Source organism: Crocuta crocuta, unplaced genomic scaffold, assembly GCF_008692635.1.
Source record: "Crocuta crocuta isolate KB4526 unplaced genomic scaffold, BGI_CrCroc_1.0 scaffold131, whole genome shotgun sequence".
Taxonomy (NCBI): domain Eukaryota; kingdom Metazoa; phylum Chordata; class Mammalia; order Carnivora; family Hyaenidae; genus Crocuta; species Crocuta crocuta.
In genome coordinates, this window is record NW_027528977.1 from 10,797,733 (window position 1) to 10,809,521 (window position 11,789).

The 11,789-nt window shown below is 49.7% G+C and overlaps 1 protein-coding gene across 4 annotated transcripts in view; it reads right to left on the bottom strand.

The window, feature by feature from the left end:
* The window catches only part of CPLX2 (complexin 2), a 79,955-nt gene that overhangs the window by 7,235 nt on the left and 60,931 nt on the right, over positions 1–11,789 (bottom strand). Inside the window, exon 1 of one of the 4 annotated variants that reach the window (XM_077757127.1) lies at positions 1,021–1,173. The exons of the other annotated variants lie outside the window; for them this stretch is intronic. The gene's annotated coding sequence lies outside the window, so the exon portion shown is untranslated. Of the gene's footprint in view, positions 1–1,020; positions 1,174–11,789 lie in introns of those variants that run through there. 4 annotated transcript variants of the gene reach the window in all.

The window sequence follows — 11,789 nt, forward strand, 5'->3', positions numbered from 1 at the left end:
CTCCCCTGGAAAGGAGAAGCACTGGGGGAGGGGAAGGGGCAGTGGATGATGGGAGAGGATAGGGAACCGGCTCCCTCAGAAAAGCGGAAGTGGCAGGGGCTTAGCGTTCCCTCGGCAGAAGAGGACAAGAATCTAGGCGTCCCTCTCTCGGTCCCCTGCGGAGACCAGCACAGCCAGCAGCTCTGCCCAGAGCTCTCGGTTGGCCGCTGAGAGCGCCCCTCCCCCAACACACAAAGCTTCAACCCCAAGACCCAGCCAGGTAGCAAACTTTGATGGGGGAGGGGCAGAGTGGGGCCTGCGAGGGCCTTAGAAGGGACGGTAACTAATGACCCCAGACAGAGAACGTGCTCCGTCCAAACCTCGACTCCTCCTCCTCCGAGGACAAATAGTCCCTTTGGCCCCTCACCTTCAATTGACGTTTTAAGCTTTCCTTCCCTCCACCTTCGGCCTCTCCGCTCCCCTCCTGGCGCCCTCTGACTCACTCCGGGAGCCTGAACCCCTTCGGGCGCAGCTCCCTCCTCTGGGGCTGAGGGCTCTGGAGGGTTCCGGGTGAACCAACAGCCTGAAGTAGCTTAGATCGACGTCCCCCCCATCCCCACCCCCGCGAGCTCGAAGTTGTTCTCTAGGATCAGACTTGAGTCTCCCGCCGCCCTCGGGGCAGTCCTAACTCTCTGGGAGCAGGGCTGTTTTGGGCTTTTGCCCGGAGGTCTCCGACCCCGGGGCCCACTCCTCCTGCCCGGTTGGCCCCGGCTTCACTCCCTGGCTTCACTCCGTTCCCTCCGCTTGCTCGCTCTACTCTCGCGGGGAGCTGTCCTTTCAGCACCACGCCGAGCGCGCCTAGGAGGGTCCCAGCTGCCGCCGCTCAGCCACCCTTTCCGGCGCCCGGACAGTCTTGGGGAGCTGTCCCCTCGAAAGCCGTGCTCCCCAGCTTCCCAGGCTGCCGTGCAGCCTCACGGCGAGAGCTGGGACCCTGTTGCCCACAGCCCGGCTCCGCCCTCCCGGCCCGTGGTCAGCACCGACCTGGCGGTCCACGAAACCGTCTGAGCCACTGCAGGGCTCCGGGTGTACTCAGCGAGGCGGTTCCTTCTGCTATTCCAGCTCCCGCCGCCGCCTCGTGCAACTCCACCAGGCGAGCTGGGGCCGCGGCTGCCGCTGCCGCGGGCGGCTGCCGGAGGCGCCCTCCAATCACGCCCCTCAGCCAGGCCCTGACGTGCTACCGCTCCCCTTCCAGATGGGAAATTCAAATCTCTCTCTCTCTCTCTCTCTCTCTCTCTCTCCCTCCCTCTCTCCTCTCGCTCCCTCTCCCTCCTCCCTTTCTCCTCTCTTCCTCCTCCCCCTTCCTCCCCCTTCCTCTCCCTTTCCCATTCTTTCTCCTTCTCCCCTCTTTTCCCTCACCATTCTCCTTCCTCCTCCACCTTTCCGCTGTCCCCTCCACTCTCGCCCCCGGAAGACACCCCCGCCAATCCCCCCTGCAGCCACTTGTCCTGGGTGAAGCTCTTAAGACCACAAGCTTGTTGCTTCAATGCACCGAGAACACAGTGATGGGTCAGGGGATGAAGGGTTCTTTTAAAGCAAAACTCAAAGATCACCTGCTCAGGAAAGCCTTCCTGATTACTCCAGGAAGAATTGGTCACACTCTTCTCAGGGTTTCTGCCATCCCTAGACAGACCCCTGTTTCAGAGGCTATTGTTGCTCTATTTTGCTTACCTCTTGCCTGTGAGCTCCTATAGGACAGGACCACCATCAGACCATCTGTATAGCCCCTCAGCATCATGTCCTGCTACAAGGGTACTCAAGAAACATTGATGGATCATGTGGGTAGGCCCCAATAGAGGGTAAGGAGTCCTTCCTGTGGACCCAGAGGGAGAAGATTGCTGCAAAATTCGCTGTAAGACTCACTTGCCAATCCCTTGTAGATCTGGCATCCTGTGCAGAATAAGGAATCTGTTGCAAACTTTATTCTAGAAGGCTATTTCTTTCTCTCGTAAGCCCAGGGAAGAAAAGGGACCGCCAAGAGGCAGGGCAACATCTGTCCCTACCCCCCAAGACTTTCCTCCCCTACTTACATTCATTTCTCATTTTATTAACCTCTCCTAATGAGTCTCTCCATTCTGCCTGCCATCTTTTGGCTCTAAAATGCTTCTTTTAATCCAGACCGAAGTGTAAGAAAATGGCTTAGGAGAGGAGGGGACTTGCATCAGGCCTTTGAAAGATTTGCAGGAGTTTATACATCAATCGGGGTTATGTCAGAGTGTAGATGACTTCTGCTTCTGTAAGGGGATGGCTTCCTTCCAAGGAGGAAGCAGCAAGAGCTGCAGAGGGACAGGATTGGGAGAGGAAAGAGGTGTGATTTTGTTCCAAAAGGAGGGGACTATTCCTTTACACAAGTTCACAGCAGAGACCTCAAAGTGAGGGACTTCCACAGGTCAGAGGCCATTGTTGGAACCACCCTCCTCACCTGGAGAGTCATCTTCTGAAGCTCATCTCTATTCTTTTCTTCCCTTCCCAAGGCTATGTGGCTTGGTATAGGGATAGCCCTTCATTTATGGCTGAGTTCTGTTTAACACCGTATTGGGCCATCACATGCTCATTTTTAATTTTCTTCCTTTTCCTGAGGCAGACGCTATTGGAAGGGAGGCAGTGGGGAGGCTGTTTGATTAGAGTGACTTAGACTTGCCACTAATGCCTGAGGGGAGTTCTGGGCAGGGAGATCTGACATCATGCCATTTTAAGACTCACAGTCCTCCTCCTCTCTCCTTCTCCCTCCTTTCTTCCTGTTCTTCCAGAGCAGAAGCTCAGTGAATGGGACCTGGCTGGCATCACTCCCGTTACAGTTGGGTTTTTCCACAAAGGGCATTGTCTTTAACATGGACATCAACCCGGATGCCCTGGTGGCTCAGTCAGTTACGTGTCCGACTTTGGCTCAGGTTGTGGTCTCACAGTTCATGAGTTGGAGCCCGGCATTGGGCTCTCTGATGTCAGCACAGAGCCCATTTTGGATCCTCTCCCCATTTCCCCCCCCCCCCCCCACTGTCCTTCCTTCTCTCTCTCTCTCTCTCTCAAATAAATAAAACATTAAAAAAATATATAGACATCAACCAAGCTGGGCTAAACATCCAACTTAGCCTTCAGAAAAGTACTGAGCTCAGTTCTGGACACCATACTTTAAGATGGATTAGGGGTGCCTGGGTGGCTGAGTCGGTCCAACTTTGGCTCAGGTCATAATCTCCTGGTTTGCTAGTTCCAGCCCCCGGTCAGACTCTGTGCTGACAGCACAGAGATTCAGCACAGACTTCAGATTTTGAGTCTCCCTCTCTCTCTGCTCCTTCCCCACTACACTCTGTCTCTCAAAAATAAACATTAAAAATATTTTTTAAAAGATGGATTTAATACGCTTTCTTATGTTTAGGGAAGAAAAGGTGGTTTGGTGGTGGGTGTCTGGAAATCAGGTCAAATGGATGAAAGTTGAAGGATCTGAGGATGTTTCTTCTGGAGGAGAGAATGCTGAAGGGCCAAGTCTTGCTCAGTTTGTAACTGGCCTTTAGCATGGGGCCTGGCAAAGTAGGTGCTAAGGAAATGCTTGTTGGTTGAATGAATGACCACTGCAAGCAAAATGGAGTACTAATGTTTTTATCAGCTCTGAAGACAGAATTAGGGCAATGGGGGAAAGGTAAAGGAAGGCAGCCAGAAGCTCTAAGAGGAAAAATCTTCTGTCAATTGGAGCTGTCTAGCCATAGCATGGACTGCCTCATGTTAGGTAGTGAGTTCTCCATTCCCTGGAAAATGACAGGTGGGTGGCAGGTGACAGCTAAAGCACCCTTTGAACCCAAGCTTCTGTGAATCTATAAAAAACTTCATGAGCTGACATGAATCATGTCTAGCTGCAGAAAATCTTACTGGTGAATAAAAGGACAGCTCAGTCAAGCCTTGTTGGCTTCATACCACTGAATGATTAGGGGTAAATCAGGGCACTTTAGCTACTGATAACTTTCTGTTGAAGAAAGATGGCAGACAGCTGAATACTTGCTCCCTGTTCACTCTTGCCAGCCTACACATAGCTCCTGAGTACTCTACTGTCAATGTAGAAAAGTCACTAAATATTATAACCACTTTCTAATGATTATAACACTACTAATCATAGCAACCATCGGGTCCCCATTGTGTCTCAGGCACTTAGTTTGGTGCTTTGCATAAATTATATCCTCTCCTTTAGTTCACACAAACCTCTGTTTCCAAGATGGGGAAGTTGATCCCCTGGGAGATGCAGTGATTCTTTGGCATAGCCAGGATTTTAGCCCAGGCCTGCCTGACGCTGAGCTCTGGGGTCCTTTCACCCCCCAGGCTGCTTCTCTTCTGACACATCCCACAGCCTATGGAAATGTAACTTTTGCTCTTCAGATTTTTTTTTTTACATTGACATTTATCGTCCTCCCTGTTCTCCAGTTTCTCACTTAAAAAAAAATAAAAACACAAAAAACTGCCTTGAATTCACATCCAGATTGGGGTCTTTGTGTCATGTGGGTTGTCAGCATCTCCTTCATCTCCTGCATCTCTAATCCAGCCCGCTGTGAGTTCCCCTCCCCCAGCCATCCTCAGGTTCTTTTGGAGCCTGCTCTGTAGACAGTTTCTAAGAGTCACCTGGTAAAATATGGATGTGGCTCTGCAAGGTGTCTTACCCTGGCTTGTGCTGGCTCTCCGCTTCTATTTGTGAGCCCTGTGTTCTAGGGCAGGGGGCCAAATTCGAACAGATTTTTAAAATTATATATACATGCCTTGAATGTTCACTAGGAAGCCAATCAAGAGAGCTAATGTCAGTACTTTGTGTGAGCATCGAGGAACAGTGTGTGAAGAATGACAACTGTCACAGACCATAAAAGCAGTGATCAGTGAGAATGGTGTTTGTCCAAAGGTCAGTCCATTTCTTCCCTGAGTGTCCTCTGAATGCAGTGTGGGTGTGAGGAAGAGATTGCTGGCTGGGCTGACCTCAGCTGGGAGTTGAGCTGGTGGGTGCAGGGAGGCTTCTGAGTGCTCAAGACGCTGACTCCACACCCTGCCATTCTGGCTTGAGCCTGGAGGGGCAGAATTGGTCTTGGTTTGAGGGGGTGGCTGTGTGCCAGAGGCAGAAACAGAACTGTGGGGGTGGTGCACAGGGAAGGGCTCTAGGCCAACTTGCTCATCTGATGAGTGCCTCCCGTCTTGTCACTGATAATGGCTAGGGTGCCACTGTCAGGATGTAAGGCCAGGGGCCCAGTCTGTCTCTCTCAACATGGAGTGGCAATGTGAAGGCAAAGCCGTTGGTGTGCAGTGGTGCATAAGTGTGTGTGCCCATCAATGTGGGACCGTGTAGGTGGCAGTGGGCAGCATCCATGTAGAGGGACATAGGTGCTAGTAGGGCAGGTGTAGGTCTGTCACCATGTGATTCACAGTGTGTGGTGGTGTATCCTTCCTGACATGGAGTGTCTCTGGTGTGAGTGTATCATCAGGTGTAAAGCCAAGAGGGTTGTTATAGCGGGATATGTAATGGCATTGTGTGATGGTCTGGGTGTAAGATGTCACCACGTATAGCTGTGCAGGTTGTCCAGTGTACAACCACAGAAGGCGCCATTTACATAGACTGTGCCAGATGCAAAGGCTCTGGGGACACGTCACCATTTCTGTATAATGATGTATGTCTGTGTCACTGCCAACGAGAGATGATACAGGTGATAGGATGTTACCATCAATGTGAAAGGGTGTCATCATTGGTGGTAAGAGTGTAAATGTTAAATGTGTCACAACGGACTGGCACATGTGTCACTGTCATTGTTAGGGCAGAACGGGTGTGTATGTGCAGCCAGGAGTGTGTTATCCCCACTGTGCAGGCACACAGGCTGAATGTGTCACTGAAGGTGACTGATCTCTCCTTTTCCATTTTTCCCCCACCAGAGAGACCCTTGGTAACCCAACCTGCTAGCTCCTGCCCCACCCAGGATGCTGCATAAACCTTTGGGTTCTCCATTATCCATTTTTGTTTCTCAGAAGGAGGGTTCCAGACTCCCTGTCTGAACCATGACTCATTGGTGTTGCACATAGTGTGTGTGTGTGTGTGTGTGTGTGTGTGTGTGTGTATGTGGGAATCCCTAAGGAGCCCTTCTCTATCCCAGAGCCCCGCCCCCAAGTCAGAGCTCCTCCCCAGCCCAGCATCCTCCTACCAGCTCTTTGGAGGTCCTCCACCACCCTTCATCCCATCCCCACCCTCCCAGATCCAGGCACTCATTAGCATGTCAAAGCACTTCTCTTTTAGCCCACTCATTGTACCCTGGGATATCCCCACACAGTCAACTCCCTCCCATCTTGAGCTTTCCTGAAACCCTACATTTTCATGTCTGCCACACCAGTCTGCAGTTCCCCCACCATCCGGCACAGGGAGGATATTGTGGTGATAAATCCTTCCTCCCTTGCCTGGTTCTTTTTCCAACTCTCTGCTGGGACTTCTGCCTCCCCTCCTCCAATCTAAGCGCTTCTAACTCTCTAGAATGTGGTTGGACCACCCTTTCCATCAGAAATTCTTCCTGATGACCCTAGATGCTCATATCACCCCAGAACCAGACAGTGCATCCCACCAAGCCGCCTCATTTGAGTCCTAGCCCTCGACTTGCTCAGTCACAATAGGTGAAGCATCAGAATTTGTTCTATATCCTCAGGAGGTTCCCCTTCCAGAATATCCTTCCATCCTTGTGACTCTTGGTCCCTTTCTCCCTCCCCCATGTGAAGTCCTGCTCGGAAAGATAGTTTTTTATGCCTTAGGATCCTCTCCTTAGGCACATGGAAACAGAATAACAGAGTTCCAGAATGCTAGAATCATAAGCGAAAGGCCTTTTTAGGATAACATTTAGAATCACAGAATCTAGAATGACAGGCTCTCTAAACACTGTATGGCCCACTCTTACTCAGAGGTACTGGGATGGAGGGCTTGCTACAAAAATGGCAGATTTTTGGGCATCTACCCACGTGGGCTGAACCAAAATCTCTGAGATGGGATCCCAGGAATTTGCAGCAGTATCAAGCCCCCAGGTGGTTTTGATACACCCACAAGCTGGAAAACCCTTGCCTTCGGCCACTAGAATCTGAGAATCATACAATTGCGGGCCATAGTCTTCTAGAAGAAAAAAGTCCTGAATCATGAAATCATAGAATATTTTAGGATGCACAGAAGCTTAGATCTAACTAATTGCACACATTCACTCACAACTTTAGGATCTTAAATCCCATGAATCTTAACGCCTAGAATTACGGAGTTGGAAGTGACCCCGGAGTGCAGTTTTGTTCCTGTTCTAGGAGAAATTTTCTTTTTCAGCCTTATCCCTCCTGTTGGAATGGAAGGCTTTTTCCCCTGTCCCTCGCAGGGCTGCCTCCACGGTGTCGCCTACATTTGTGAAGATAAATGTTCTTTCCATCTTGGTGCAAAGGCAGCTGGCAGAACCGCTGCATTTATGGAGCAAGCGAGTTGGAAATGACTTCTGCTTTCCGTTTAGGACCAGCACACCCTGGCCCACAATACAGATCTTGCTCTCTGATAAAAATGAATCTGAGGGGACATTATTGCTGTTTTGTAATTGAGGAACATGGACAGCAGAGGTTAATAAGCTCATGGAGCTTCTGGTCAAGGAAATGAAAAAGAGAGTGCTGGGGGACAGCCAAGTGCTATTTTGGAGATTGATGGGCGTGTGTGGTGTGTGTGTGTGTGTGTGTGTGTGTGTGTGTGTTGGGGAGTGGAGTGAAGGGAAGGGGATGAAACATAGATAAAATATCAGCAATGAAAGGGTAACTTTCTGGTCATTTAACCCAGTGTCCTCAATTTACAACTGGGGAAACAGAGGCCCAGAAAAGGGAAGGGACTTTTTTTTTTTAATGCCACACAGCTGGTTAATGAAATTCCTAAGTCCTCCTTCTTAGTTACAACTCAGCATACAGCTCCACACTTCTAAAGACACGTCTAGCATGCCAAGCCCTGTTTTAGGGATGTTACAGATGTCAGCCCTTGTAGCCGCACAACAACCCTATGTAGCAGGTATTTTTCCACTCATTCATTCATCCAAGCATGCCAGGTACTCTCCTAGACAGACAAAGATGTAGAGGATGTTTCCGAGTTTCTCTTTCCCCTCTTTAGTCCACAGCAAGAGATGTAAATACTCCACAGAGGGATAGCACATGGACCAATTCACACGCTCAAGATCCCTTCAGATTGGAGCCTCCGATTCAAAGCACTCAGAAGCAAGCGGGGGAGAGATGGCCACAAACAGTTGATGATAATACAACATGCTAAGTGCTGTCCTAGTGAAGAGGCAGCTCTGGGGAGCAGAATGAAATACACACAGCTTGCAAGCCAGATGGGACTGGAAGCCCAAAGCAGGGAAGGGACAGGGTGGCCGCCTCCGGGGTGGCCAAGTCATCTTGGGCTCTGGCCACATAGAGACGTGGGTTCAAGTTCAGCAGCCTTCCGTACCCAGCACCACCCTCCAAGCCAGACAGAGTGGCTTTTCTCTGAGACTCAGTTTCCTCCTCAGTGAAGTGGGGGGATGGTCCTCACCTCCTGGGGCAATTGTGAGGCTCAGAGAAAGACACTATTTAGGAAACAGCTGCACAGTAGTCTCAGCAAACATTAATTCTCTTTCCCTCCAACATCTGAGCAAGGTGGGGATTTCCTCTGCCGTCTAGGCAGTGCTGCCACTGGACAAAACCTCTGTTTTGTGATCTCATTCAGAGAACTCTGCTTCATGATTTCCTTGAGTTTGTGTAAGTTGCAATGAGAAAGAAAAGGATTTGAAGAATTTCAAATTAGAGGAAAATAGGGGAGATGTCTCTTCTATCTCTTCGTCCCTTCTTTGGGTTTCCTCCCTTCCTTTGTGGCACACAAGGGACTTGGATGTTGTGTTCCCAAATGGGAACCGCCTAAAGGAAGCCCAGAGGGGGCTTGGACTTCAGGCCCAAGAACAGGAGGAATTTTCCACCCACAAATCTAAAAATGGTTGCTCTGTGCCACTCAACCTCCAGTTGTTTCTTTCTGGCAGGAAAACAAAATAAAACCAAACCAACCACCTTTTATTTGGCAACCAAGGTGTGGGAGAGGTGTTTGGAGATAACGCTGGGGGAAAAGAAGGGCTGAAGAGGAAGAAATTTTCATTCACTGAGCCTCTCTTACCGCAGAAGGTGATTCACAGTCTTTATCTGATTTCAGCTCCACACCACGCCTCCGGTACCTTAAACGTCATCATCTCCACTTCATATTCATAGAGGGATATTCAGGCTCTGAGAGGTTAAGCACCTTGTTCAGGGTAACACAGCCAAGAAGTCATGGCATCAGCATTTAAGCTTAGTGTGGCTCTCAGCTGGCTATATTTCCAAAGGGAGATTAAATGGGTTTCTGCAAGCTGAGCCTGGGCCTGCAGTTTTGGGGCAACTGGTTCCAGAGTTTGGATGGTCCTGTTAGGATGCCTCTATGGGGATTTTGCCATAGGCTGGTCCTTAATGAGGCTGAGTGTTCCAGGTCTGAAGGTGATCAAAAGTGATGGGGGCTGTAGCTCAGGACCCCTAAATTACACCCTCAGGGTTTATATAAGAAGCCTCCTTCTGTGGCAGCCCCCTACTCACTTCTGCTCAGTTTGCTGCAGCCCAGCTTTAAGACCAGCCATCTAACCATTGCTCCTGCGTCTGCTCCTGCCTTCGGATTGACTTTCTAACTGGCTTTCAGATTGACTTTCTAATTGGCTTCCAGAACTGTAGGAGAATCATAGCTTTCCAAAACATGTGTCAACCTGTGGCATTCCCCCACTTAAAACACATGGTGGTCACAGCTTATTTTGCCACTTAGCACCCACTTGTCCCTTACGTGACATCAGCTTTGGAAGAGCCAGCATGTGGGTTTCATTTGAACCCCTGGGTGGATCACATGACTTGGGCTAAGCCAATCAGCACATATGGTCCCCCTGGTCCCCCAGATCAGTTCAGCAATAGACATAGGACCAAACTCAGATCAGTCAGGGCCAGAGAGACTCAGTTCTCGGACTTGGCTTGAGCTAAGGGAAATGGACTAAGTTCCACTGTGATGTGAACTGAGGTTCTCAGGACCTACCACATGAACCCTTAGACTGGGGATCAGCTAAGAGCCAGAAAAGTCAAGAAAAGGAGAGTGGGGAAACCTTAGCCTGGTGACCTTTGTTTATACCTTGGATCAAGTTGTGCCTGCAGATCTCTTGGGTCTTGTCATTTTTATAAGCCAATAACCACCCCTTCCCTTTTGTTCTTATTAAAGCTATTTTGAGTTGTTTTTTTCTTTACGTGCAACCCAAATCCTCTGATGTCTTCCCATTGCCTTCGGGAGAGAGTTCAAATCCTTTAAATTGAATTTTAAGCCCCTCGATGATCAGGCCCTGACCTCTCTCTCCAGCGTTCTATGTCGATCCCTGGATGAGCCATCACATGGTGTTTCTGAGCCTTTGCCCATGCTGTTTGCTCTTGGAGGAATGGCCTCATCTGCTCTGTTCACTTGGTTAGCCTCTGCTTTGACCATCATGGCTCAGCTAAAGCATAAAGAAGTCTCTCCTGAGAAACAGGACTGAAGCAGAAGTTTCCTCTTTGCTCTCACGTGGACCTTTACAGTGTAGCACCAATGAAACTAAACTTGACACTTGAGGTTGGTTTCCTTGTCTGACTTTCTCCCTAGATTTTGAACTCTTTGAGGATGGAGACCCATTGAGGATGAGGGATTCATTCATTCAGCAAATAATGGGCCAAACATCTACTACATGTCAGAGACTCCTCTAAGTGCTGGGGATAAACAGTGAAAAAATATACAAATTCCCTTCTCGTCCAGCAGGGGAAGCAGACGCCGATCGGGTAAACACACGGGGTCAGGGTCATTTCAGAGAGTGGTAGGGCAGTGACATAACAGGACAAGAGGATGCCTGCTTCACGTTTCTGGGCTTGGAGCCTAGAGGGGCCTCAGGAAGTGACCATCTGATGAATGAGCAAGGAGCATCCCCTCAGCCTTTCTTTATGACTCTACCAGTAACCCAGGACTCTACCAGAACCTCTTTGATAGTCATTTATTTCCCATTTCCAGCCTACACCCCCTCTTGGGGTGTAGTTATATAAATGACTTTTTTTTTATTTTTTTATGTGTACAACACTCACCTTTCCTGATGGGAGTTGAATAAAGGCCACATTCTCTTTGACTTCATGGTGCGGCTCCATCCCTGCCTCGGTCCAGCATCAGGAAGCTGTACGCTCCTCTGCCTGCCTTTGATCAAGGCTCCCACTGGCCTTCATCTTTCCAGTCCTCACTCTTCTGTCTCCTCCACAGGCCTATTGCCAGCCCTTTGATCACGTCGGTGACTCGTCTGGGCTTTATCTGGCACCATTAAGACGATGGAACTTCATCCTGTCTTGTGTCACTCCCATACTCAGAAGCTCTCAATGACTCACTATTGCCTACAGCGTCAAGTCCAGACCCGCAAGGGCTTCCCTTGATCTGATTTCTGCCTCCCTTGCAGCCTGTTTACTGTGACTGCTCTCCTACAGAGTACTCATTGCTACAGAGCACTCAACACCTCTGACGTTCATTTCATTCCTCTGTTAATTTACACGTCCTTGTATGTCTCCTCCCGTAGGATCATAAGCTGCTTGAGGGCAAGGATCATATCTTGCTCATCCCTGAGTCTCCAGCATCAAACCCAAGGCCTTCTCCATTGTGCATGCTCAACAACAAATCTTTCCAGAGATGAAAATCTGTGCATGGCATTGCTCCCCCA